The 27,964-nt window shown below is 45.3% G+C and overlaps 1 protein-coding gene and 1 non-coding gene across 2 annotated transcripts in view; one reads left to right on the plus strand and one right to left on the minus strand.

The window, feature by feature from the left end:
* LOC126251913 (galactoside alpha-(1,2)-fucosyltransferase 2-like) overlaps positions 1 to 27,964 on the minus strand; it is a 291,016-nt gene that overhangs the window by 167,153 nt on the left and 95,899 nt on the right. The gene's annotated exons all lie outside the window — the stretch shown is intronic.
* Trnaa-cgc (transfer RNA alanine (anticodon CGC)) lies at positions 8,456 to 8,528 on the plus strand. The gene has a single exon. It is a non-coding gene; the product is annotated as a tRNA-Ala (tRNA).

Genomic DNA, 27,964 nt, shown 5'->3' on the forward strand with positions numbered 1-27,964 from the left:
CTTTTTTGCACCCTTTCGATGTCCTCCGTCAATCCCACCTGGTAAGGATCCCACACAGCGCAGCAATATTCTAACAGAGGACGAACGAGTGTAGTGTAAGCTTTCTCTTTAGTGGAACTGTTGCATCTTCTAAGTGTCCTGCCAATGAAACGCAACCTTTGGCTCGCCTTCCCCACAATATTATCTATGTGGTCTTTCCAACTGAAGTTGTTCGTAATTTTTACACCCAGGTACTTAGTTGAATTGACAGCCTTGAGAATTGTACTATTTATCGAGTAATCAAATTCCAACGTATTTCTTTTGGAACTCATGTGGATCACCTCACACTTTTCGTTATTTAGCGTCAGCTGCCACCTGCCACACCATACAGCAATCTTTTCTAAATCGCTTTGCAACTGATACTGGTCTTCGGATGACCTTACTGGTTGTGGCTCCGTAAGCTTTCCCGGCGCAGTAATTGGTTGTATTCATGTCTGATCTCCAGCAGGAACATTTCATCTGGGCACAATATTTCGGTGGCCCACTTGGCCGTCATCTTCATGTGAGTAGGCCGTCGCACTGTCCCGCACCGGAACTGAAATCAAACGCGGTGGCTCCCTTATACACCGACCGCGGGTACATAGTGCGTAGCGAAAATAACTGCCCTCTAGCGACAGACACAGCAGCGCACCGTTGGTGAAAGTTCGCGGAAACGATGAATCAATATCAAACACTACTGAGAGTTTTTAATGACCGAAACAAGAACCGTTGTTTCTTAATGTCAAACAGAACAAGGTTCCAACTCTTACTAAAAGGATACCCCTTATCTCTGTTTATAATATTGTCAGACAACCGGATTTGAATGGCTTCTTTCACTGCACAGTCCCAGTCCCACGACGCAGGGGCAACCACTTTTGGCTCATCGCATAACATACGTCCTTCAGTAAGACAAGGATTTTTCTGCATATTTTTCTGGCTGAAATAAACGCTTGTGGCGATGATGCTCCACGCAACGATCCTGGACCGTATGAATCGTTTGTCCAATATAAGCTTCCCCGCAATGGCAGGGAATCTTGTAGACCTCGGGCTTTCTCAAACTCCAGTTATCCCAGCAGTGCTCTGGTCTTAGCTGGCGGATGGAATATAGTTGTAATACCAAATTTCTTTAAATTTCTTCTTATTTTTGAAGATATGCTCCCCGCGAAAGGCAGGAATGCCACCGATTTGCTTGTTTCTTCTGTCGGTTCGCGCGAAGGTCCAGTCTGTAGAGCATTGACGTATCTGATTGTCAGTATAACAGCTTTTAGATGCTGCAGTTCTTGTTTCGAACTATCTGCATCCGAGATGGCGTAAGCTCTTTTTACCAATGTACGTAGGATCCCTTTGCATTGATGAGATGGATGACATGCATGAAGATATTGAACCATATGCGTGGGCTTACGATAAACAGTAGGTCATCATGTCCCATCATCCCTCTTGTAGACCAAGACATCTAAAAACGGAAGTTTTCCATCCTTTTCAGCTTCCATTATGAATGGATGTGGATAGTTTCACCCGAGTCGGAGATGAGTTATCCTTTTGCACTCAGGATTGGGAATGTGGAAACAGTTTAAATTATATCCCTACAACCCAAACGGAAGAAACACCAGAAGGATAACGACACGAAGAACTGGAAGATCGGGCACAGCCAACGGCCCTAACACGTCAGAAGCGCAAGAGCTGCTGTCCAAACTACTGACTGTGCAAAGCAGAGGTGACGGCCCTGTGTATCCATGATACTCTACACTATCGCGCCCGATGCTGGTGCCGTGTGACAGTAAAAACCGCAGTCTGTTAACGTTCACTGTCACTGGGGCCCGCATGCTTGGGTACGTTCATCGGGATGCTTCACTTAGTACCGGTACTCGCCTGAGAAGGCCACGTGAGTCCTGTGTTCAGAGCTGCCGTTATTGGACCTCTGTCGCCGCACCTCTGTCTTCCACTAAGCAGAGGGAAGCCGCAGCTGTGGAAGCTGTGACACACCAGACGTCTTCGTACTGTCATCTGTCTGTATCAAAGTCTTGCCGCAAACAAGCCCATTCCTGTATCGTCCTCTATGGACAAAAAAGAGATTTCACTGTCCTCTCGGGCGATAGTCGCGTGGGATCGTTGATATTCTGCGTGTGGTTGTGTATGGGTCTCCTGAACCCATCGATTCCATATTCGCATGGTAGTTGAAGGACCCTGACCAATGCGAGCAGCTCGAGTCATAAAACGATCTTCTCACTAACTAACAACGTTCAAACGCGATTTCCGAATGAGAAAGCCGCTGCACAATCCGCCAGATAAGTGAAAGGCACAAAATACTACCGAGCGAGGTGGCGCAGCAGTTAGCACAGTGGGCTCGCATTCGGGAAGACGACGATTCAAACCCGCGTCCGGCCATCCTGATTTAGGTTTTCCGTGATTTGCCTAAATCGTTTCGGGCAAATGCCGGGATGGTTCCTTTGAAAGGGCACGGCCGACTTCCATCTGCATCCTTTCCCAATCCAATGGGACCGATGACCTCGCTGTTTGGTCCCCTCCCTCTAATAAGCCAACCAACCACAAAATACTAATTTGAATGCATGAACAGTCTCTCTGTTCCTGCTATGTAATTGCTTGTTAATTCCAGCTAGGCGTTGAATGTGGTTAGCGCGTCATCAGAGTGGAACAAAAAGGAAATAATTACAGCTCAAATACGTGAACGTAGCGGGGGTAATATCGCTAACAGGTGAGTAAACTTTAAACTTACTTGGTTGAACTGTGAAAGCGTCTAGCATGGGCCCAGTTGTCGTGTAAAACACTTGTCAAAGATATGAAGGTACTATCTTTACAGATACCATTGGTGATCTTGCAGCTCTCGAAGAGGTCTGGAGTTCATTGTAATTTCACTTGCCGACGATGTATTCTCTTCATTCCCACACCTCACATACATTACTAGACTGGCAAAGATGCATCTTTTAGCTACTGAGGTATGACGTTTGATGAGGTAAGATGGAGGCATCAGGAAGTATGTGTATGGTACTGCTACGATTTTCTGAAACGAAATGAGCCTCACTAGGTAGTCCAAACAAGTTCTGGAGTTAATCAGATATTTGTGCACTAGTGAGTTCAATACATACGAGGTGCATTCAAGTTCTAAGGCCTCCGATTTTTTTTCTAATTAACTACTCACCCGAAATCGATGAAACTGGCGTTACTTCTCGACGTAATCGCCCTGCAGACGTACACATTTTTCACAACGCTGACGCCATGATTCCATGGCAGCGGCGAAGGCTTCTTTAGGAGTCTGTTTTGACCACTGGAAAATCGCTGAGGCAATAGCAGCACAGCTGGTGAATGTGCGGCCACGGAGAGTGTCTTTCATTGTTGGAAAAAGCCAAAAGTCACTAGGAGCCAGGTCAGGTGAGTAGGGAGCATGAGGAATCACTTCAAAGTTGTTATCACGAAGAAACTGTTGCGTAACGTTAGCTCGATGTGCGGGTGCGTTGTCTTGGTGAAACAGCACACGCGCAGCCCTTCCCAGACGTTTTTGTTGCAGTGCAGGAAGGAATTTGTTCTTCAAAACATTTACGTAGGATGCACCTGTTACCGTAGTGCCCTTTGGAACGCAGTGGGTAAGGATTACGCCCTCGCTGTCCCAGAACATGGACACCATCATTTTTTCAGCACTGGCCGTTACCCGAAATTTTTTTGGTGGCGGTGAATCTGTGTGGTTCCATTGAGCTGACTGGCGCTTTGTTTCTGGATTGAAAAATGGCATCCACGTCTCATCCATTGTCACAACCGACGAAAAGAAAGTCCCATTCGTGCTGTCGTTGCGCGTCAACATTGCTTGGCAACATGCCACACGGGCAGCCATGTGGTCGTCCGTCAGCATTCGTGGCACCCACCTGTATGACACTTTTCGCATTTTCAGGTCGTCATGCAGGATTGTGTGCACAGAACCCACAGAAATGCCAACTCTGGAGGCGATCTGTTCAACAGTCATTCGGCGATCCCCCAAAACAATTCTCTCCACTTTCTCGATCGTGTCGTCAGACCGGCTTGTGCAAGCCCGAGGTTGTTTCGGTTTGTTGTCACACGATGTTCTGCTTTCTTTAAATTGTCGCACCCACGAACACACTTTTGACACATCCATAACTCCATCACCACATGTCTCCTTCAACTGTCGATGAATTTCAATTGGTTTCACACCACGCAAATTCAGAAAACGAATGATTGCACGCTGTTCAAGTAAGAAAAACGTCGCCATTTTAAGTATTTAAAACAGTTCTCATTCTCGCCGCTGGCGGTAAAATTCCATCTGCCGTATGGTGCTGCCATCTCTGGGACGTATTGACAATGAACGCGGCCTCATTTTAAAACAATGCGCATGTTTCTATCTCTTTCCAGTCCGCAGAAAAAAAATCGGAGGCCTTAGAAGTTGAATGCACCCCATAGTAGAATCGTGTCATGAGGAGAATATCAAGTTACATATACACACATTTGAAACAGACTGTAGCTTTCGTAAGAATGCTTAGATGAATAAGGACACTTGTTATCAACAACAAATACCACATTCTACTCGTAGGAGCACTTTTACAACGAGCATACTAGTCGAAGAAAAGCTAAAGTTGATCAAAACTGGTTAGAAACACACCATTAAGCTACGTCTTTTCTGGATTTATTAAATACCATAAAATAACTATCTAAACACTGCCAGTATTGGAGATGAGACAAACTTTAATGATAACTATCTAGGCTTACGTAGAGTACGAGAGTCCGCCGCTAATGATTGTGCGGTAGTGTTATCGGTTCCCGGAGACAGGGGTCCCAGTTTCGATTCCCGGGGGGGATTTTCACCTGCCCCGAGATGACTGGGTGTTGCGGTGTCGTGTTCATCATCATCATTCATATTCATTACGGTCGGGGGAAGGCAACGGCAAACCACCTCCATTTGGACTTTGCCTAGTACGGCGGTGCGGGTCTCCCGCATCGTTCCCCTACGTTCTGTCAAGAAGCATGGGACTTCATTTCAGTTCAAATGTATGTGGAATATTATGGGACTTAACTGCTAAGGTCATCAGTCCCTAAGCTTACACACTACTTAACCTAAATTATCCTAAGGACAAACACTCACACACACCCATGCCCGAGGGCGGACTCGAACCGCCGCCGGGACCAGCCACACAGTCCATGACTGCAGCGCCGAAGACCGCTCGGCTAATCCCGCGCGGTTTTTTTTTAAAAATATGGGACTTAACTGCTGTGGTCATCAGTCCCCTAGAACTTAGAACCACTTAAACCTAACTAACCTAAGGACATCACCCACATCCATGCCCGAGGCAGGATTCGAACCTGCGACCGTAGCGGTCATGCGGTTCCAGACTATAGCGCCTAGAACCGCACGGCCACTCCGGCCGGCCACCGCGCGGCATTCATTTCAGTCACAGTACGAGAGCAAAAGTACATAGGATGTTTCTTGTTATGCTTGCATTGAGACAGGTTTCTTTCCGTTTAAGTACTGTCTACTGTACGAAAAATTACAGCGAAACACGGCGCATGTATTGACCATTGTGTCAAAACTAGGTAACTTAGTTACATCAGTTTCTTCAATTCCGTACGACAGTTTTAACAGTAAATAAACAGCTGTTTACACGTCCTTTGCGCTCGTTGCCATATTACGATTCTAGAGTACTGGCTTCATTGACACCAATTATACTGTATACGGTACTGCCAGTGTGGTAATGTATAACGGTACCACGACTACCCCTGTCATACTTCTTCCAAACACTATCAGTATTTTACACGGTAAAAGTGACGAAGTTTCGCACGGGTCCCTTGGTCCTTAATACTTTACCCGAAGAGTCTAATTTGACCTTACAGTGTGTCAAAAAATCTCTACCGATCAACCCATCGTATGGAATATTTCATCGCGACCCTTACACAAGAAACTTGTGCCCTGCTTTCCCGGCCCCTTCCACACTTAGGTATGTGTTCACTGCACGTGTAGAACTTACTGCTTAGTTGATGACGACTGTCAGACGAAGCACTTCTTCTTGATTTAGTGTTACATTACTATTTACAGGAATACTCGTCTTCCTTAATAGGCATATCTGTGCCAATTTGTCTGTTAATAGCTTTAGTTGCTTCCTTGTTTCTATATAGTACATTATTAATATATCCCTGTGGCATTGTCTGTTACCCTATCTTACGTGAGCTTATTTAACGCGAAAATGCCCGACTTCACAGTTATGTGACCTGCCCCTGATTCTTTCCATTTCTGATTGGCACTGGCACCTTCGTTTTTCTCAGTGCATGCCACGTACCATCGTTGCAGTCTTTGGCTTGGTGCCCTGTTCGCTTACACTTAAAGCATGTGACACGTGTTATTGTCATACACATTCCACTATAAGTCTGCAGATTGCACTGGGAGAATGTTACCATCCGTTATCCGTCGCTCTGCCTACAGTTCCCTTTGAAAGTGCTGAGATCAATACCAGTCGCTTCCGTTAATATCACTTTACGCTCTGCGCCGGTGTGCCCTATCTTGCCATACGATGATAAAAATCTGAGAACTTTCTGGCTGTCAGTACGTGGACTCTGTCTTCCAGTTTATTCCTTCGACACTTTCTGACGATAGAGGGTGTATCAACGAGAATCATCCGGTTTAAAAAAAAATCATAACTATTATGTTATTTGAGATACGTGCGTGAACCACGTACTGTTGGAAAGAGCAAACACTCGAGTTTTATATGGTTCCCGCTAGGTAGCAGCAGTGTGCGCCAACTTCAGTTCTAGTAAAAATGGTGTCGGAACAACAAAAAGCGTTTTGTGTTTTATATTTTGGGTACTGCTGGTCTGTAACAACTGTTCAGCGTGACTTTCGTACTAGGTATGGTGCGGATCCGCCAACAGCACAGATGGCGTGAACAATTCCGAGAAACAGGTTGTTTGTGTAAAGGCAAATCGCCGAGCCGTCCCCCAGTGTCTGACACAGACCTCGAACGCATCCGCCATAGTTTTACAGGGAGTCCGCAAAAATCCTTTAGCGGTGCAGCTCGACAGCTCAACATGCCCCGTGATGTCCGTCTGGCGTGTACTGCGTCGACATTTACACGTGAAACCATACAAAGCTCAGCTACTGCAGGCCCTTCGCGAAGGTGACAAACAACAACGTGTGGAGTTCTGTAATTTCTTTCTTTCCAAGATGGAGGATGACAGTTTTCTTCCACACTTAGTGTTTAGTGACGAGGCAACATTTCATTTAAATGGAAAGGTGAACTGTTATAAGGTGAGAATATGGGGTGTGGAACAACCACATGAAGTTGTACAACATGAGAGGGACTCTCCAAAATTTAATGTGTTTTGTGCAGTTTCACGGGAAATGATATATGACCCATTTATCGTTGCCAAGAACACTGTTACAGGAAGCACATATCTCGATATGCTTGAGAACTTTCTTTTCCCACAGTTGGAGACTGAATCGAACGACTTCATTTACAAACAGGATGGAGCACCGCCACACTGGCGTCTGGAAATGTGGGATTTTTTAAATCAAAGGATTACTGAATGATGGATCGGTCGCACTGGACCAAATGATTCATCCTTACATTACTGGCCTCCAAGGTCACCGGACCTGACTATGTGTGATTATTTCATGTGGTGTCCGCCCCGATAGCTGAGTGGTCAGCGTGATGGATTGACGTCCTACGGGCCCGGGTTCGATTCCCGGCTGGGTCGGAGATTTCCTGCGCTCAGGGACTGGGTGTTGTGCTGTCTTCATCATCATTTCATTCCCATCCGGAGCGCAGGTCGCCCAATGTAGCATCGAATGTAATAAGACGTGCACCAAGGCGGCCAGACCTGACCCCCAAGGGGTCTCACGGCCAATGACGATAACGCTCATTTCCATTTACATTTCTCGTGGAGATTTATAAAAGACTCTGTTTATGTGCCTCCGTTACCAACAACAATTAATGGACTGAGACATCTCATAACAGCAGCTGTGGAAGCTGTAACTCGAGACATGCTCGCTACAGTGGGGGAACAATTTGAATACCACATTGACATATACTCCGCATCTCAAGGGGGGCATATTGAACACCTATGAAAAGATATGAAAAATAAAAATTGAGTTTTCCATACATCAAAAAACAAAATTCATTGTATATGTTCATTAGTTTCAGAGATGCAGAGCTGCGAAATCAGATGATTCTTTTTGAATTCCCTCGTACGCCACATGTAAAATACGAGTACTTGCATCTTAGCGTTCTCACGCCCAAATTTTATTGGGAGGACTAAAGCACTTTCTTCTTGTAGTTGTTGTTCCACTGCAGCCGACGACTCAATCATGTCCTAAATATCTCACGACTATTTGGACACCATCGTTACTTAACCCCTGTACGAAACAAGCTCGGTCTAGAGAGTCAACTATCTCATTGCCCATTTAGACCCTCCTTGCTTGTCACCGAGCGAGGTGGTGCAGTGGTTAGCACACTGGACTCGCATTCGGGAGGACGACGGTTCAAACCCGTCTCCAGCCATCCTGACTTAGGTTTTCCGTGATTTCCCTAAATCTTCCTTTGAAATGGCACGATCGGTTTCCTTTGCCATCCTTCCCTAATCCGAGCTGGTACTCCGTCTCTAATGACCTCATTGTCGGCGGGACGTTAAACACTGAGCCGGCCGGTGTGGCCGTGCGGTTCTAGTCGCTTCAGCCTGGAACCGTGTGGCCGCTACGGTCGTAGGTTCTAATCCTGCCCCGGGCATGGATGTGTGTGATGTCCTTAGGTTAGTTAGGTTTAAGTAGTTCTAAGTTCTAGGGGACTAATGACCACAGATGTTAAGTCCCATAGTGCTCAGAGCCATTCGAACCATTCGTTAAACACTGATCCCCTCCTCCTTGCTTGTCAGTCTGCGGACAGCTTCTTTGATTTCTCTTTACATTTCGACAGTCTCGTTTTTTCACTCAATAATCTGTTTCACTCCAATCCAAGCACCTGTACATTCCAGTACTTGCAACCCTTACTGTTGTATAGTCCAAAGATCGCGGCGCCACGCCAAAGTCTGCAATGCACGTCGGTACCACAGAAATCAGCGATGTCTCGCTGCAATCTGCAAACGACGAATGGCAGTGGCTGAAGAATGCATGCCCTCTCTGAGCTCTGCAGCACCCTCGCATGGATGTCAATTTGGAGCTGAGCTTGGAAGTGTCCTTCCAAGTTCGTGAACTCAGCTGAAGCAGTCAACATCATCGAGTACGACTAAAGGGTTACTCAAACCTCTGATGGACATGTACCTTTGTAAATGTTGAGTAATGTACTTCAAGAGAACAACTTGTTAATTAGTGCATCAAGTGATGGCAGTTGTAAACTATCAAGCACTCCTCTGGCAAAGGATTGTATCAAGTTAAGTAAATTACTTTATCATTCTTGTAATAAAGTGAACTAATATTTCGTATATAATATTTCAGTAGCCCGATGGTAGCCACCGCACATGCTCCAACAACACACAGGATTGTGTTGTTAGCTGCTACGATTATTATTTTGTTGGTGACAAACACGCATAAGGGTGTCGGCTTCCGGGCCCAGTACTTTCCTGGATAACATTTACGAGGGACATTCTCTGTAGCTTGACACAGGCTGACAAAAACCTATTCTAATCGGTAAAGCGATGTCGGTTCGTGATTTTAACACAGACTGGACATTTGTCATTGTTGATGGTTTTCATCAATTGAGGAAGCTGAGAACTTTGCCTAGAAACGCCACCTGTTACTCTGTGGCATTCTGTAACAACTCTTTATACCATATGACATAGAATTCATATACATTAGAAGATGCAACTGAAAATTTGCGAAACGTGTTGCGTGGGACTCTAAATCAACTTCAACAAATACAGCTGCTGCAGTCTATTGGACTTTTCATTCAGTTCTATATTTTAATAGTTTTAATGCCTGTATTTAAACACCTTATGTACAGTGTGAATTTTCAATCAGTTATATATAATATTTCATATGTTGTAATTCCGATGAGTCATCTCCCAGAGTAAGCAAAGAACCTATAGTTATATTCGGATAATTGTAGTTTCATCTGGTCGTAATACTTCCCTCCCCTCTGAGGCAATTTTTGCCTTTATGAATTTGAACAAAATTTTGTGTTCCATCGGCTTCAATAGGTCAAATGCGGAATCAAGAACCTCTAAGGCCCTCTTATTACCATAAAAAGATTTCGCTATGATACACAATACATCATTAACACTAATTTCATCGTCTGTTGACGAGCTTACTTCTCTATTAGGAGCCATTTCGGTCAGACGAAATAGCGTTCCGTCAGGTTACCACTTTTTATGTTACCTCCTTACTGTGTCGCCTTTAAACGAGTCACGCTGAGCTGCATTCATCTACGTGTACATATGTACTCCGCGAGGCACCCTACAGTTCTTCGTGGAGGATACGACATACCACTACTGCTCGTTTCCTTTCGTGTTCCACACGCAAACAGAGTGAGGGAAAAATGACTGTCTATAAGCTTCCGTAAGAAACTTAATTTCTCCTATCTTGTCTTCATGGTCCTTACGCAAAATGCACGTTGGCGGCAGTTGAATTGTGCTGCAGTCGGTCTCAAATGCCAGTTCTCTAAATTTCCTTGCCAGTGCCTCGCTAAAAGAACGTCGTCTTTAGGGATTCCCATTCGATTTCATGAAGCATCTCCGTAATACTGCATGCTGATTGAACCCTTCAATAACAAATTTGGCACCGCGCTTATGATCTTTTTCAATGTCTTCGTTTAATCCAACGTGATGGAGATCCCAAACACTTGAGCAGTTTCAAGAATGGTCGAACTAGAGTTCTGTATTCCGTCTCCTTTATAGATGAACTACACTTTCCAAAATTCCCCCAATAAAACGAAGTCGACCATTTGCTTTCCCTACAACCAACTGCGACGATGTCAAGCAGCAAATTACTAATGCTGCATTCGAACATCACAAAATTGTTCTACCTACTCATCTGCATAACTTATATTTTTTCTGCATTCAAAGCAAGCTGTACTTATCACACTAACTAGAAATTCCACTGGATTGAGCTGTGTCGCTGCACTATGTAATGCATTGATCTCTGCACCTCTTGGACTGCGACAACCCTGTAACTTGCTGCTGTTGCTGCGAAATCCGATTAGATTAGATTAGATTAGATTAGATTAATACTAGTTCCATGGATCATGAATACGATATTTCGTAATGATGTGGAACGAGTCGAATTTTCCAATACATGACATAATTAGGTTAATTTAACAACATACTTAAGTTAATATAACAACTTTATATTTTGTGTTTTTTGTTTTTCTTTATTTTTTATTTTTATTTCTTTTATTTTTTTAATATTTTTTTTTCTTAATTTATATCTAAAATTTCCTCTATGGAGTAGAAGGAGTTGTCATTCAGAAATTCCTTTAATTTCTTCTTAAATACTTGTTGGTTATCTGTCAGACTTTTGATACTATTTGGTAAGTGACCAAAGACTTTAGTGCCAGTATAATTCACCCCTTTCTGTGCCAAAGTTAGATTTAATCTTGAATAGTGAACATCATCCTTTCTCCTAGTATTGTAGTTATGCACACTGCTATTACTTTTGAATTGGGTTTGGTTGTTAATAACAAATTTCATAAGAGAGTGTATATACTGAGAAGCTACTGTGAATATCCCTAGATCCTTAAATAAATGTCTGCAGGATGATCTTGGGTGGACTCCAGCTATTATTCTGATTACACGCTTTTGTGCAATAAATACTTTATTCCTCAGTGATGAATTACCCCAAAATATGATGCCATATGAAAGCAATGAGTGAAAATAGGCGTAGTAAGCTAATTTACTAAGATGTTTATCACCAAAATTTGCAATGACCCTTATTGCATAAGTAGCTGAACTCAAACGTTTCAGTAGATCATCAATGTGTTTCTTGCAATTTAATCTCTCATCAATGGACACACCTAAAAATTTGGAATATTCTACCTTAGCTGTATGCTTCTGATTAAGGTCTATATTTATTAATGGCGTCATACCATTCACTGTACGGAACTGTATGTACTGTGTCTTATCAAAATTCAGTGAGAGTCCGTTTACAAGGAACCACTTAGTAATTTTCTGAAAGACAGTATTGACAATTTCATCAGTTAATTCTTGTTTGTCAGGTGTGATTACTATACTTGTATCATCAGCAAAGAGAACTAACTTTGCCTCTTCATGAATATAGAATGGCAAGTCATTAATATATAATAAGAACAACAAAGGACCCAAGACTGACCTTTGTGGAACCCCATTCTTGATAGTTCCCCAGTTTGAGGAATGTGCTGATCTTTGCATGTTATGAGAACTACTTATTTCAACTTTCTGCACTCTTCCAGTTAGGTACGAATTAAACCATTTGTGCACTGTCCCACTCATGCCACAATACTTGAGCTTGTCTAGCAGAATTTCATGATTTACACAATCAAAAGCCTTTGAGAGATCACAAAAAATCCCAATGGGTGGTGTTCGGTTATTCAGATCATTCAAAATTTGACTGGTGAAAGCATATATGGCATTTTCTGTTGAAAAACCTTTCTGGAAAGCAAACTGACATTTTGTTAGTGCTTCATTTTTACAGATATGTGAAGCTACTCTTGAATACATTACGTTCTCAAAAATTTTGGATAAAGCTGTTAGAAGGGAGATTGAACGGTAATTGTTGACATCAGATCTATCCCCCTTTTTATGCAAAGGTATAACAATAGCATATTTCAGTCTATCAGGGAAAATGCCCTGTTCCAGAGAGCTATTACACAGGTGGCTGAGAATCTTACTTATCTGTTGAGAACAAGCTTTTAGTATTTTGCTGGAAATGCCATCAATTCCATGTGAGTTTTTGCTTTTAAGCAAGTTTATTATTTTCCTAATTTCAGAGGGAGAAGTGGGTGAGATTTCAATTGTATCAAATTGCATAGGTATGGCCTCTTCCATTAACAGCCTAGCATCTTCTAATGAACACCTGGATCCTACTATATCCACAACATTTAGAAAATGATTATTAAAAATATTTTCAACTTCCGACTTTTTGTTCGAAAAGTTTTCATTCAATTTGATGGTAATACTGCCTTCCTCTGCTCTTGGTTGACCTGTTTCTCTTTTAATAATATTCCAAATTATTACCAGAGTTGCTGATTTCAGACATGATACACATACTCCTGGATTTTTTAATAACTTTTCTTAATATAACACAGTAGTTTTTATAATGTTTGATAGTTTCTGGGTCACTACTCTTTCTTGCTGTCAGATACATTTCCCTTTTCCGGTTACAAGATATTTTTATACCCTTAGTAAGCCATGGTTTGTTACAAGGTTTCTTACGAGTATATTTAACTATTTTCTTGGGGAAGCAGTTTTCAAATGCATTTACAAAAATGTCATGAAATAAATTATATTTTAAATTGGCATCAGGTTCATGGTACACCTCATCCCAGTCTAACCGCTGTAGGCTTTCCCTGAAATTTGCAATTGTTAAAGCGTTGACTGAACGTACTACTTTGGAAGACTGTTTAGTATTGCTGAATGGAGCTATGTCATAGGTCCCTGGCCTCGAACCTGGGACGCCTGGCTCACAACAGCGATGGTCACTGCCTGCCACTGTCCGCAGCTCGTGGTCGTGCGGTAGCGTTCTCGCTTCCCACGCCCGGGTTCCCGGGTTCGATTCCCGGCGGGGTCAGGGATTTTCTCTGCCTCGTGATGACTGGGTGTTGTGTGCTGTCCTTAGGTTAGTTAGGTTTAAGTAGTTCTAAGTTCTAGGGGACTGATGACCATAGATGTTAAGTCCCATACTGCTCAGAGCCATTTGAACCATTTTTTTTGCCTGCCACTCACATTTTTTATGGCTATGGGGTGGGCGGCCACTACGATGGGTGGTGGAACTGAGGTGGTAGCGTCAGAAAACAGTGGTTCACCATTCGGGGCGGGGTAACAGTGGAACGGGATGTAGAAGCCTGGTAGCTATCTGACATATCAACTTTAAAACATCATTGATTAAAAATATATTTTATTAGTTAACACACTACAACTACCGTTAACGATGCCTTGTGGTGGCAACACCCTCCGGGCGTATGCTAAGGACAGTGGGTGTGGAAGCACTCAGCTAAATTGTCTGCCTGTGGTCTCCAGCAATTATCTGTGTCACCACCCTCCCCACAGAATGGTGATACCAGCGGCTCAGTGGGAATCCTGACGTGAGGTACCTATGGCGTCCTATAATCGAGATGGCGTAAGCAGATCGCCGACAACTGGGTATGCTGTTGCCAGCTTTCAGTTATGAAGTGCAAACGGCTCCAGGCGAGACAACAACCTTCTGTAGACCCGTGACAACGCTGCGGCGCTGCCATAGAGACTTACAGAATCGTGTTACGTGAGTGGTTGAGGTAGGCGTGTGGTTGAGGTAGGCGTGCCAATCTGCCACACCCAGTCCTCTGCAGCTGCCAGGAATCTTCTTACGCTGTCTCGACTGTAGTTCTCATGGGCGCTTCATAGCTTAGGTCAGGACGCATCAGAAGGTGTGGAACCCTACTGTGGACGCTGTAGTGGAAAACAGCTCCCAGCAGTAGTGCCCATCATTGCAAGCAGAGTCAGATGATCGGACAGTGACAAGATGCCCACAGAGGCAAAGGTGACTGGGCGGGTAGACCGTCCTGGCCTCGAACATCCAACCTCCAAGTTAGGAGGCTGGCGGTGATGGAAACAGACCTGCAGGTAGGGCAGTACTAAGTCCACAACATCGGACTCAGAGCCAGCAATAGGCCTGCCTTTAGTGGAGGCTAAGTCGCGTGGTGGCATCTTATTGATTTGTGCCGACTTGCAGACTGGTGTGGGCTTCTCCTCGGAGCTTGCAGCAGCTGGACTGCATGCAACCATCTAAAAATGAGCGGTATACTTGTCAAATAGCCCCAAGCAGAGCGTGATCTCAGGTGTGAATTTGTCAGACCACTGTGTCACATTGGCCCTGTCTTTCTGGTGTGTCGTTATGACCTGAAGAACAACGAATTATCAAGCAGTTATGACCTAAAACTAATGTAAATATGACCTTAAAAATTGGATATTGTTTTATACACTGAAAGGCCAAAGAAACTTGTATAGGTATACAGAGATATGTAAACAGGCGGAAGACGGCTGCTGTCGGCAACGCCTACGTAAGACAACAAGTGTCTGGCGCAGTTGTTACATCAGTTACTACTGCTACAACGGCAGGTTATCGAGATATAAGTGAGTTTCAACGTGGTGTTATAGTCGGCGCACGAGCGATGGGACACAGCATCTACGAGGTAGCGGTGAAATGGGCATTTTCCCGTACGAGTATTTCACGAGTGTACCGTGAATATCAGGAATCCGGTAAAACATCAAATGTCCGACATCGCTGCTGCCGGAAAAAGATTTTGCAAGCGTGGGACCAACTACGACTGAAGAGAATCGTTCAACGTGACAGAAGTGCAACCCTTCGCAAATTGCTGCAGACTTCAGTGTTGGGCCAGCAACAAGTGTCAGCGGGGAAACCTTTCAATAAACACTCTTGAACCCTTGATGAGTGCACGTCAGAAAGCTTTACGCCTCGCCTGGGCCCGTCCACACCGACATTGGACTGTTGATGACTGGAAACATGTCGGCTGGTCGCATGAGTCAAATTGTATCGAGCGGATGGGCGTGTACGGGTATGGAGACAACCTCATGAATCCATGGACCCTCCATGTCAGCAAGGGACTGTTCGAGCTGGTGGAGGCCCTTTAATGGCGTGGGGCATGTGAGGTTTGAGCGATATGGGACCTCTGATACGTCTAGATACGACTCTGACAGGTGACACGTACATAAGCATCCTGTCTGATCACCTGCATTTCTTCATGTCCATTGTGCATTCCGACGAACTTGGGCAATTCCAGCAGGACAATGCGACACCCCACAGGGCTAGAATTGCTACAGGACGGCTTCAGGGACAGTCCTCTAAGCTTAAAAACTTCCGCTGGCCATCAAATTCCTCAGACATGAACATTTTTGAGCATATCTGGGACACCTTGCAACGTGCTGCTCAGAAGAGATCTCCACGGCCTCGTACTCTTACGGATTTGTGACAGCCCTGCAGGACCCATGGTGTCAATTCCCTCCAGCACTACTTCAGACATTATGTGAGTCCATGTCACGTCATGTTGCGGCACTTCTGCGTGCTCGCGGGGGCCCTACGTGATATTAGGCAGGTGTACCAGTTTCTTTGGCTCTTCGATGTATAAGTTATTAAATAAACACTCCTGTAGATTTTTTTATATACCATGTAATAAAAAATTCTCTTCTGAACAAACTGTGAGTGTAGTACTCACTTTTTGTAGTGTTTAAAAATGTCTGCTTATGTTTAAAAAAACACAAGTTATAGTGATAACAATAACACATATCCAAACAATAAAACCATTTTTGCCTACTTTATACCACTTGTTTAAAGTATTCCAGATTAGTTAACATGTACTGTCAATCTTCAGTTTCTGCAGAGTTGCACTAGATCACAAGGTGCATTTTTAGGTTTCCTATTTTCAAAGATCTACGGTTATCGCTGAGAATAGTTTCATACCTGGAAAAGCTCCTCTCCACATCACAGGAGCAAATTCGAAAGTGGCGAGGTCTATGCAGACCCACTTTGGCTGTGTAACGCATGAGCAAGGCAACCATACTGGGATAGAGAATCTCAAGTCCTTGTCTGCTTTAGCAATGTATGGACCACCATCTGTTACTAGCAGCAAAACATTATCTCTGTTCACGCCATCCAGCCACAGCAGCTTCATAGAGTTGTCCAACAAAACGGCAGATGACAAGTTCTTCACTCTCTCGAGTGTTCCATAGGTTAGGAGGACCATTTCTTTATGGCCATCAGCCTTTAGAACACCAACAACAACATTTCCAACGTAACGCCCACAGACACCGGTGGTTTCACCTATGGCCACTCAGACCCTTTCGTCAGCAACAGTAACTTGTATTTTTCTTCAGCTCCTCCTTGTAGCACGCGGATATTCAGTTCTTTTTCACTGTAGATTCATCTGGGTTGTGTATTTCTCCACGAACTGCCTGAAGCATGGATTCTTCAGCTCCTCCCATGGGATGCTGTAAAACAGCATCATCTCAACCAAGTCCTTGAAGAATGAGTGCACTGTTGAAGAAGGACCTGTCTGCTCAACTAACAGCATTTGTCTGCTGTCATTTTCGACACTTCTCTCAACTGCTGTGTTTGGCGGTATTGCAGTGTTGTACATTAAAGAGCTTTTCTGCACTAACTTTAACTTCACGTAGTTTACAAAATAATACATCCTCCTCAGTACTGAAGAACTTCTCTACAAAATCACGAACAAAACCTAGCAACTTCATGCAATACTTTACTTTCGGCATGTTGAACCAGACTGAGTTCGTATTCAAACTGAATAGCGTGCGATGTTTATTACGTCGAAAGCCCCCTTTGTTGCGCAGGGTCGACGAAGCGCTCTCGAAGCCAACAATGTCTTAAGTCAGCGAACCGACCGGTCTGTTTCGTTGCTTGTCTACTATAGTCCTAATGAATAATTGTTGTGTTTATTTGTGACAATATCCCCTGAAACATTGTCATGTGAGTAACATTTTCGTGTTTTTATTCTTGTGTATGTAAAGGTACGACAAATACATGCGTCATTTGGCAAAAGTTGGCCGAAATACGACCCATTACTAAAAAAAGGTGTAAATAACTATGACTTATAGGTGCAATAAAAATACATTTTTCTTCACTACGTGAACCGTGGAAAAATGGCTGTTTTGAAGGGCACGCTGCAGCGTGTAGTGTGAAGCAGTCGCCTTCCGTTTCTGGCGGTTGCGCCGCTGTGGCAATCGCAGCTTTGGTGTCTCCCTCTGGTGGGGAAGGGGAAAAGTTGCCTGTTCAACTGCATTTAAGGGGCGCTATGAGCTCGGCGGTCCTGCAGCGCTCCCACCACCTTCTCCAATCCCATCTTGACCGGTTCACCGCTTGGTGCAACCAGTGGTTGCTCAAGGTCAATCCCTCCAAAACCCAGGCGATCATTGTAGGCAAAACCACCCTTTCCTTCCGCCTCCTTGATTTCTATCTCACCATCTATGGCTGTCCTATCGCCCTCACTCCCACCCTTAAGTACCTCGACCGTCGCCTCTCCTGGACTCCCCATCTCCGGACAATCCAAGCCAAGGCACGCTCCCGACTCCGTCTCCTCAAGCTCCTTTCCGGCCGTACGTGGGGTCTGGACCCCTACACCATCCTCCACACCTATAAATCCCTCATCCGCCCTATCCTTTGTTACGCCCATCCAGCCTGGATCTCCGCCCCCCTACCTTTTATAAATCCCTCCAAATCCTTGAACGCCATTCTCTCCGCCTCGCCTATCGCATCCGTCTCCCCTCCCCCACGTGGATTCTGTATGATCTCGTCCCCTTCCCCCACCTCCTCCTTTTCCTTGAAAGGATACGGATCCTGTACACCTCCCGCAAACTCGATCCTCCTCATCCGCTTGTCTCACTCATCCTCTCCCATCCCCACCAACTGCCGCGCCTGTATTCCCACGTCCCACCCGGTCTCCATCTCTCCACCCTCCTCACTCTCTCCCAAAGTGGCTTCCGCCAGCTCCCCCTCCCTGATGATGTCCTCCTCCCCTCCATTTACCCCTCCTATCAACTTTGATCCTCCCCCCCCACATCCTGTGTCCTTTCTATTAGGCACCCTCCCTCCCTTCTTTTTCCTTTTTCCCCATCCCCTCCCTCCTTCCCTCTTCCCCCGGGCTTCCCCTCCCCCTTCCTCCCTTCCCCCTATCTCCCCTGCCCATGGCATCTGCTCTCCCCCCTCTCCCCCCCCCCCCCCCGTCCTCCTCTCTTGGCAGGTCCCCGGACTCGTACACGGATAGTGAACATTCGCGCGCCGGAGATCAACGCCTCGTGTTCTGTGTGTGCCGTCGTTTTGTGCTTAAGTGATTCAGTGTTATTCGTTTTGTGCCCCTACGTTCACGTGTGACAATTTTTGTCTCTGTCTGTGTCGAAGTGTCTGAGCAATTTTATCTTTGACTCTACGCCCGTGAACGGCACCTTGTATTTTAAAAAGTGTTTGTCTCCGTTTATATGTCCACCATGTTTTTTCTTTAAACGTCTTCATTTGTATATTTGTGTTTCTCTGCGGCTAAAGAGCGGCGTCGTATGCTGCTGCACGCCTGCCTGTAATACAGGTTTCAAGATAACAATAAAGAAAAAAGAAACACTCGGCGGTGGTTAGTCTGTCAGTCTCAGGCAGTCTGGTCAGTCGGTCAGTCTGGGAGTCGGTGTAGTGAGGCGACAGAGTCATGTTAGCCGGCCGGCTCTATGTCTCAGTTGCTGTTGGGTTGTGGACTGAGTCGGGTTCGTCGTTACTCCGCTGTTGGGCGAGTTGGCAGTCAGCAGCAGGCAGGTCGGCACGGTGCAGGTACGCGCCGGGACCGTGGTCGACGCAGACGGAAGGCCGTTGGTCTATCGGTCGGCTGGTCGTCGGATGGCAACGTGTGGTCTGCTGAGCACTGACACCAGGATCAGTCGGGAAGAGTTGGCAGCCAGCAACAGTCGCAACCGTATGGTGTTAGTATTCGCCGGGACCACTGTCGGCGAAAGCGGTCTGCCGTTGGTCGTTGCCTCGGCCGATCGTCTTAGTCGACGACGTCTCGGATCCTCAGGATGAACACCATTTTTCGAGTCGGGATGTGGTTGGACCTTGTTGGTTCGTTGGAAATGAGCAGCGACGTAGTCTCCACAGCGCGAAGCCAGGCCAGGGCTTTTGGCGGTGGGCACGCGCTGTTGCATGTGGAGGCACTAGCTGCGAGAACGACACTTCGCTTTCCTCCGAAGCAGGATCCTCAAGTTGAGTAATTAGTGACTTCTTTTAAAATCTCGACTGTTACGACTTGTTCGTTATTTGTGGATTGTTGTTTCGTCAGCAGTTCACGCGTGTGATAACAACTGGTGGGTGTTGCTGTCTAGAACCCGCAGCCTTCTCCCGTAGTGATTTGACAGTTGTGACTTGTGTTTTCTGTATTCTTTTAAACTTGTCTTGAGTGGTGTTTGATGCCTTGATCTTGGTCAGGCCGAGTTAGAAAGTGGTTTACTCGACATCGGCCGATATTCTCTGTTGTTTGTGCAGTGGGATCTGACGGTTGGAAATCGGTCGGATTGTCGGTCGGAGTGCTAATATGTCTGTCGTTCGGAGCTGCCTCTGTCATGTTTGTCGGATTCGGTGTTAACGAATTTATTGCTTAAAGGCCGAATTCTTGAAATATGTTTCTATCTTGCATATCATCTTGCGAGGTGGTATATCTGTAATGTAGAGCATGTTGTACATTTTATGTAAGATTGCATTTTATGGATTTTATTTAAATAGTCAGTTTAGGCTATAAGCTTGCCACCCTTCCACCGTAAGAGTCCTTAAAAAAAAAAAAAAAAAAAAAACAAATTGCTCTTTCGGTGGCAAATAATTTGAGGGTTGTACCATTTCCATTCCTTTTACGGGGTGCATAGTTTACATGTTTGTGTGAGGTGTTAAAAATTTTTTTGTTTAAAGTAATCTGGTGTGTTGCAGATTTGCACCAGTGTACTTTTTCAGAGGTTGTTGTGAGCGGTCATGACTACAGCCGTGTTGAAAGGGAGCAGGCAAGCTTCTCAGCCCGAAGGCTCCTACTGTTAATATTGTTCTTCGCCTCTAAATAAAACTGTAACTTGATATTTCGAGGGTGCTTTTCTGCTTGTAATTTTAAATCTGTTTCGATAAAGCTTTTAGGAATAAAATTCACATTTGTTAAAAGTAATTTTCCATCAGTTACTTCCTGGCAATTACTTCCACGCTCACCTAGTGTGATTAAATGTGTCAATGTTCTTGATGAATCGCCAGTAAATAAAGTATTTTTTTTAAGGAAAGATTTTTAAAAGTAAATTTACGGTTCACTACGGTTCCTGGATTTGTGCATAAATTGTTGTAAAATTCACCCTGAAGTTCAGAAAGAAAACTGAGTTGTCATTAAAATCCGGGACCTAGCTGTTACATACCTGATCCCTCGGCCTAGCCAGCGACGTGGTAATCGCCTGACTTCATGGTAGCAGCTTCTGTGGAATCATTGGCCAGCGGTCAGTAGCGGGTAAATACCCAGGTAACGCAGAACTAGTTGGAGGCTACTTTAACCTATCGAGTATAGACTGGGATGTCTATGGGTTCATTGCGATGGGTACAGACAGACAGTCGTGCGAAGTACTTTTTAACATGTTTCCTGAAAACTGTCTTGAGCAGCTAGTTCGGCAGTCCACACGCAATGGAAATATTTTAGACCCTGTACATGGTGACAATTATTGAATTGTACAGAAAAACGTAACTTAGTTACAAACTAGGGCGTGTACACACTTTTTCAACATGTAAACGTCACTATATACGAGGGCCGTTCAGAAAGTAACCTCCGGTTGATTAAAAAAATACACCAAGTTAAATAAAAATATTTTAATATATACATCTTACAACTACATCTTTGCACTATTTTTCTACATAGTCTCCATAGCGATTGAGGCACTTATCGTATCTCTTCACAAGCTTTGAAATTCCTTCTGCATAAAAATCACCCGCTTGTGCCTGGAGCCAGCCTGTGACCGCATCTTTGAGCTCTTCGTCGTCATCAAACCGCTGTGACCCGAGCCATTTCTTCAAATGCATGAAGAGGTGATAATCACTTGGCGCCAGGTCTGGGCTGTAAGGTGGATGGTTGATAACGTCCCACTTGAAGGACTCAACAACTGTCTGAACGAGTTCGTCAGTCACCAATGATGGTCTACCACTCCTCTCTTCATCATGAACGTTTTCTCGTCCACTTTTAAATAAACGTACCCATTCACGGACAACTCCTTCACTCATAACTCTTGGTCCGTACACGGCACAAAGCTCACGATGAATAGCTGCTGCAGAATATCCTTTGGCTGTAAAAAACCTTATGACAGCATGCACTTCACATTTGGCGGGGTTTTCTATTGCAGCACACATTTCAAACTGCCACAAAAACTAAACTAGCGCAGGTACGACGTTCACTCGACCACGGCTTGATGCCGACTGACGTGTTGAGTGCGTGAACGCACAGATGGCGTCGCTACTCCCCTCACAACCCGCACTGTGACCAATCGGAGGTTACTTTCTGAACCGCCCTCGTATATTCGGATTTACATTATTTATTTATTTACGTATTTAACCTGGCACGATTACGGCCATCAGGCCGTCTCTTACATCTAACGAGACATTCTACTTATTTTGCTTTCATATATTTTAGTAGACATTTAAAACTACATCTACTACAAAAAGTGGAATAAAAAATTACAAAGGTACCCTTGGAAAAATAGATACGCATACAACATGTTATGACATGTTCGATATGCCTGTCATCACTGGGGATGATGTGGCACAGACGAATAGGGAAATTCTGCATGACCCGCTGAAGTGTCGGAACATCGATGCTGTCGACGACCTCCTGAATGGCTGTTTTCAGCTCAGCAATGGTTTACGGATTACTGCTGTACACCTTGTCTTTAATATAGCCCACAAAAAGAGGCGCATTTGTTCAGATCCAGAAAATATGGCGGCCAATCGAGGCCCGTGCCAGTCATCTCTGGGTACCCCAGAGCCAGAATGCGGTCCCCAGAGTGCTCCCCCAGGACATCAAACACCCTCCTGCTTCGATGGGGTCCAGCTCCATCTAGCATGAACCACAACTTGTCGAAATTAGGGTGACTTTGGATAATGGGGACGAAATCATCTTCCAAAACCTCCACATACCGTTCGGTAGTTACCGTGCCATCAAGGAATATCACACTGATTATTACGTGACTGGACACTGCACGCCACGCAGTCACCTGTTGAGGTGAAGAGACTTCTAGATCGCAAAATACGGATTCTCAGTCTCCCAAACGCACCGATTTTGCTTGTTGACGAACCTATCCAAATGAAAGTGGGCTTCGTCGCTAAATCAACCAAACAGTGCATACTAATTCCCATCATGCCCCACGCCCAACCGTGCAGTTTGAATGTCCTAACGCAAACCATTACGTGGCTTGCGGAGCATGATGTAGATGTAGATTTTATTTCATATAGATCAATAATTATCACCCTATAGATACAAACAGACCGGACCTTAACGGCAGCGTCGGTGTAGAGATGGAGATTACTGATGATGATGTCATTATAGCAACTATCGATACGAAAGTTAATAAATCAGTCAAGAACGCTAGAAGAGTGTTTATGCTAGATAGAGCAGATAGGCAATTGTTAACACCTCAATGAGACAGTGAACTGAGATAACTTAGTTCCAGTAAGACAGACGTAGAGAATTATGGGCAAAGTTAAAGCAGATTGTACAGGGTGTTTCAAAAATGACCGATATATTTGAAACGGCAATACAAACTAAACGAGCAGCGATAGAAATACACCCGTTTGTTGCAATATGCTTGGGACAACAGTACATTTTCAGGCAGACAAACTTTCGAAATTACAGTAGTTACAATTGTCAACAACACATGGCGCTGCGGTCTGGGAAACTCTATAGTACGATATTTTCCACATATCCACCATGCGTAGCAATAATATGGCGTAGTCTCTGAATTAAATTACCCGAAACCTTTGGCAACGTGTCTGGCGGAATGGCTTCACATGCAGATGAGATGTACTGCTTCAGCTGTTCAATTGTTTCTGGATTCTGGCGGTACACCTGGTCTTTCAAGTGTCCCCACAGAAAGAAGTCACAGGGGTTCTTGTCTGGCGAATAGGGAGGCCAATCCACGCCGCCTCCTGTATGTTTCGGATAGCCCAAAGCAATCACACGATCATCGAAATATTCATTCAGGAAATTAAAGACGTCGGCCGTGCGATGTGGCCAGGCACCATCTTGCATAAACTACGAGGTGTTCACAGTGTCGTCTAAGGCAGTTTGTACCGCCACAAATTCACGAAGAATGTCCAGATAGCCAAATTCACGAAGAATGTCCAGATAGCGTGATGCAGTAATCGTTTCGGATCTGAAAAATGGGCCAATGATTCCTTTGGAAGAAATGGCGGCCCAGACCAGTACTTTTTGAGGATGCAGGGACGATGGGACTGCAACATGGGGCTTTTCGGTTCCCCATATGCGCCAGTTCTGTTTATTGACGAAGCCGTCCAGGTAAAAATAAGCTTCGTCAGTAAACCAAATGCTGCCCACATGCATATCACCGTCATCAATCCTGTGCACTATATCGTTATCGAATGTCTCTCGTGCAGCAATGGTACCGGTGCTGAGGGGTTGCCGCGTTTGAATTTTGTATGGATAGAGGTGTAAACTCTGGCGCATGCGACGATACGTGGACGTTGGCGTCATTTGGACAGCAGCTGCAACACGGCGAACGGAAACCCGAGGCCGCTGTTGGATCACCTGCTGCACTAGCAGCGCGTTGCCCTCTGTGGTTGCCGTACGCGGTCGCCCTACCTTTCCAGCACGTTCATCCGTCACGTTCCCAGTCCGTTGAAATTTGGCAAACAGATCCTTTATTGTATCGCTTTTCGGTCCTTTGGTTACATTAAACCTCCGTTGAAAACTTCGTCTTGTTGCAACAACACTGTGTTCTAGGCGGTGGAATTCCAACACCAGAAAAATCCTCTGTTCTAAGGAATAAACCATGTTGTCCACAGCACACTTGCATGTTGTGAACAGCACACGCTTACAGCAGAAAGACGACGTACAGAATGGCGCACCCACAGACTGCGTTGTCTTCTATATCTTTCACATCACTTGCAGCGCCATCTGTTGTTGAAAATTGTAACTACTGTAATTTCGAAAGTTTGTCCGCCTGAAAATGTACTGTTGTCCCAAGCATATTGCAACAAACGGTGTATTTCTATCGCTGCTCGTTTAGTTTTTATTGCCGTTTCAAATATACCGGTCATTTTTGAAACACCCTGTAAATCGTGGTCTGCAAATTATGGGCCTTGTAAGCGGATTGAGGACGGAAAAGACCCGTTATGGTTTAAAAACGAAATTCGAAACACGCTAAGGAAGCAGAGGCTGTTGCACTCTCGGTTCAAAAGAGAACGTGCAAATGACGACAAGCAAAGGTTATTAGAGGTTAGTAGATTAGTAGAGATTCGTGCGCAAAGCATACAACTACCACCGTCAGTTGGAGAACCCGAGAAAATTCTGGTCCTATGTAAAATCGCTAATCGGGTCTAAGGCATTCATGCAGTTACTTGTTGACCAGTCTTGTGTGGTAGTTGAAGATAGCAAAACGAAAGCCGAAGTTTTAAATATCGCTTTTAAGAAATCGGTCACGGAGACGAATCGTACTAACATATCTCCCTTTGACCTTCGAACCCGTAAGAATGACATAGTAGTAAGCATCCCCTGCTAAGAGAAACGATTGAAAGAATTGAAAATAAATAAGTTGCCAGCTCGGTTTTACAAAGTGTACTCAACGGCATTAGCCTCTTACGTTGCTTGCATTTAACGCGAATGTCTTGCCCAGCGCTCAGTCCCAAGCGATTAGAAATAAGCGCAGGTGTCTCCAGTATATAAATATGCCTAAAGAGCTGAATTACAGACCAATATCCCTTACATCAGTTTGCTGCAGAATCCTTAAACATATTCTCAGTTGGAAAATAACAGTTTTTCTTGATCCCGAGAAGCTTATGACCACGAGTCAGCATGGTTTTAGAAGGCATCGCTCGTGCGAAGCTCAGCTTGCCATTTTTCTGACATGCGAAATGGATGAAGGGGAACAGGCAGATTCCATACTTCTAGATTTCCGGAAGGTATTTGACACGGTGCCCCACTACAGACTGTTAACGAAGGTACGATCATAAGGTCACAGATATATGAATGACTCGAAGACTTCTGAAGTTATAGAACCCAGGATGTTGTCCTCGACGGCGAGTGTTCAGCAGAGAATGGTATCATCAGAAGTGCTCCAGGGAGGGGTGATAGGGCAGGTACTACTCTCTGCGTACATAAATGGTTTAGCAGACAGGATGGGCAGCAATCAGCGGATGTTTGCTAATGATGTTGTGAGGGACAGGAAGGTGTCGAAGTTGGGTGTCTGTTGGAGGATAAAAGATGACTTACACAACATTTCTAGTTGGTGTGATGAACGGAGCTAGCTCTAAATGTAGAAAAATGTGAGATAATGTGGATGAGTAGGAAAAACAAACTCTTAATGTTCGGATGCAGCATTAGTGGTGCCCCACTTGTCGCAGTCACGCCGTTTAAATATCTCATTGTAACGTCGCAAAGCGATATGAATGTAACGAGCAGGTGAGGATTGTGGTAGGGAAGGCGAATGGTCCGCTTCGGTTCATCGGGAGCATTTTGGGAAAGTGTTGTTCACCTGTAAACACGACCGCATAGAAGTCGTTAGTGCGACCTATTCTTGAGTACTGCTTAAGTGTTTTGGACCCGTACCAGATCGGATTAAAAAGAGACACTGAAGTATTTCAGAAGCAGGCTGCATGATTTCTTAGCGGTGGGCTCGAACTACATGCACGCATTACGTTGATGCTTCGGGAACTCAAGTGGAAATCCCTGGAGAGAAGGCGACGTTCTTTTCGAGGAACACTACCGAGAAAATTTAGAGAACCCGCATTTGAAGCTGACTGTAAAACGATTCTACTGCCGCCAACATACAATTCGCGCAAGGACCACGAAGATAAGATACGAGAAATTAGGGCTCATTCGAAGGCATATAATAGTTGTTTTCCATCGCTCTGTTTGCGAGTGTAACAGGAAAGGAAATGGCTGGTAGTGGTGCAGTGTTCCCTCCGCCACGCACCGTACTGTGCTTGCGGAATACACTCCTGGAAATTGAAATAAGAACACCGTGAATTCATTGTCCCAGGAAGGGGAAACTTTATTGACACATTCCTGGGTTCAGATACATCACATGATCACACTGACAGAACCACAGGCACATAGACACAGGCAACAGAGCATGCACAATGTCGGCACTAGTACAGTGTATATCCACCTTTCGCAGCAATGCAGGCTGCTATTCTCCCATGGAGACGATCGTAGAGATGCTGGATGTAGTCCTGTGGAACGGCTTGCCATGCCATTTCCACCTGGCGCCTCAGTTGGACCAGCGTTCGTGCTGGACGTGAGACCGCGTGAGACGACGCTTCATCCAGTCCCAAACATGCTCAATGAGGGACAGATCCGGAGATCTTGCGGGCCAGGGTAGTTGACTTACACCTTCTAGAGCACGTTGGGTGGCACGGGATACATGCGGACGTGCATTGTCCTGTTGGAACAGCAAGTTCCCTTGCCGGTCTAGGAATGGTAGAACGATGGGTTCGATGACGGTTTGGATGTACCGTGCACTATTCAGTGCCCCTCGACGATCACCAGTGGTGTACGGCCAGTGTAGGAGATCGCTCCCCACACCATGATGCCGGGTGTTGGCCCTGTGTGCCTCGGTCGTATGCAGTCCTGATTGTGGCGCTCACCTGCACGGCGCCAAACACGCATACGACCATCATTGGCACCAAGGCAGAAGCGACTCTCATCGCTGAAGACGACACGTCTCCATTCGTCCCTCCATTCACGCCTGTCGCGACACCACTGGAGGCGGGCTGCACGATGTTGGGGCGTGAGCGGAAGACGGCCTAACGGTGTGCGGGACCGTAGCCCAGCTTCATGGAGACGGTTGCGAATGGTCCTCGCCGATACCCCAGGAGCAACAGTGTCCCTAATTTGCTGGGAAGTGGCGGTGCGGTCCCCTACGGCACTGCGTAGGATCCTACGGTCTTGGCGTGCATCCGTGCGTCGCTGCGGTCCGGTCCCAGGTCGACGGGCACGTGCACCTTCCGCCGACCACTGGCGACAACATCGATGTACTGTGGAGACCTCACGCCCCACGTGTTGAGCAATTCGGCGGTACGTCCACC

The sequence above is a fragment of the Schistocerca nitens genome, chromosome 4 (genome assembly GCF_023898315.1).
Source record: "Schistocerca nitens isolate TAMUIC-IGC-003100 chromosome 4, iqSchNite1.1, whole genome shotgun sequence".
Lineage (NCBI taxonomy): Eukaryota > Metazoa > Arthropoda > Insecta > Orthoptera > Acrididae > Schistocerca > Schistocerca nitens.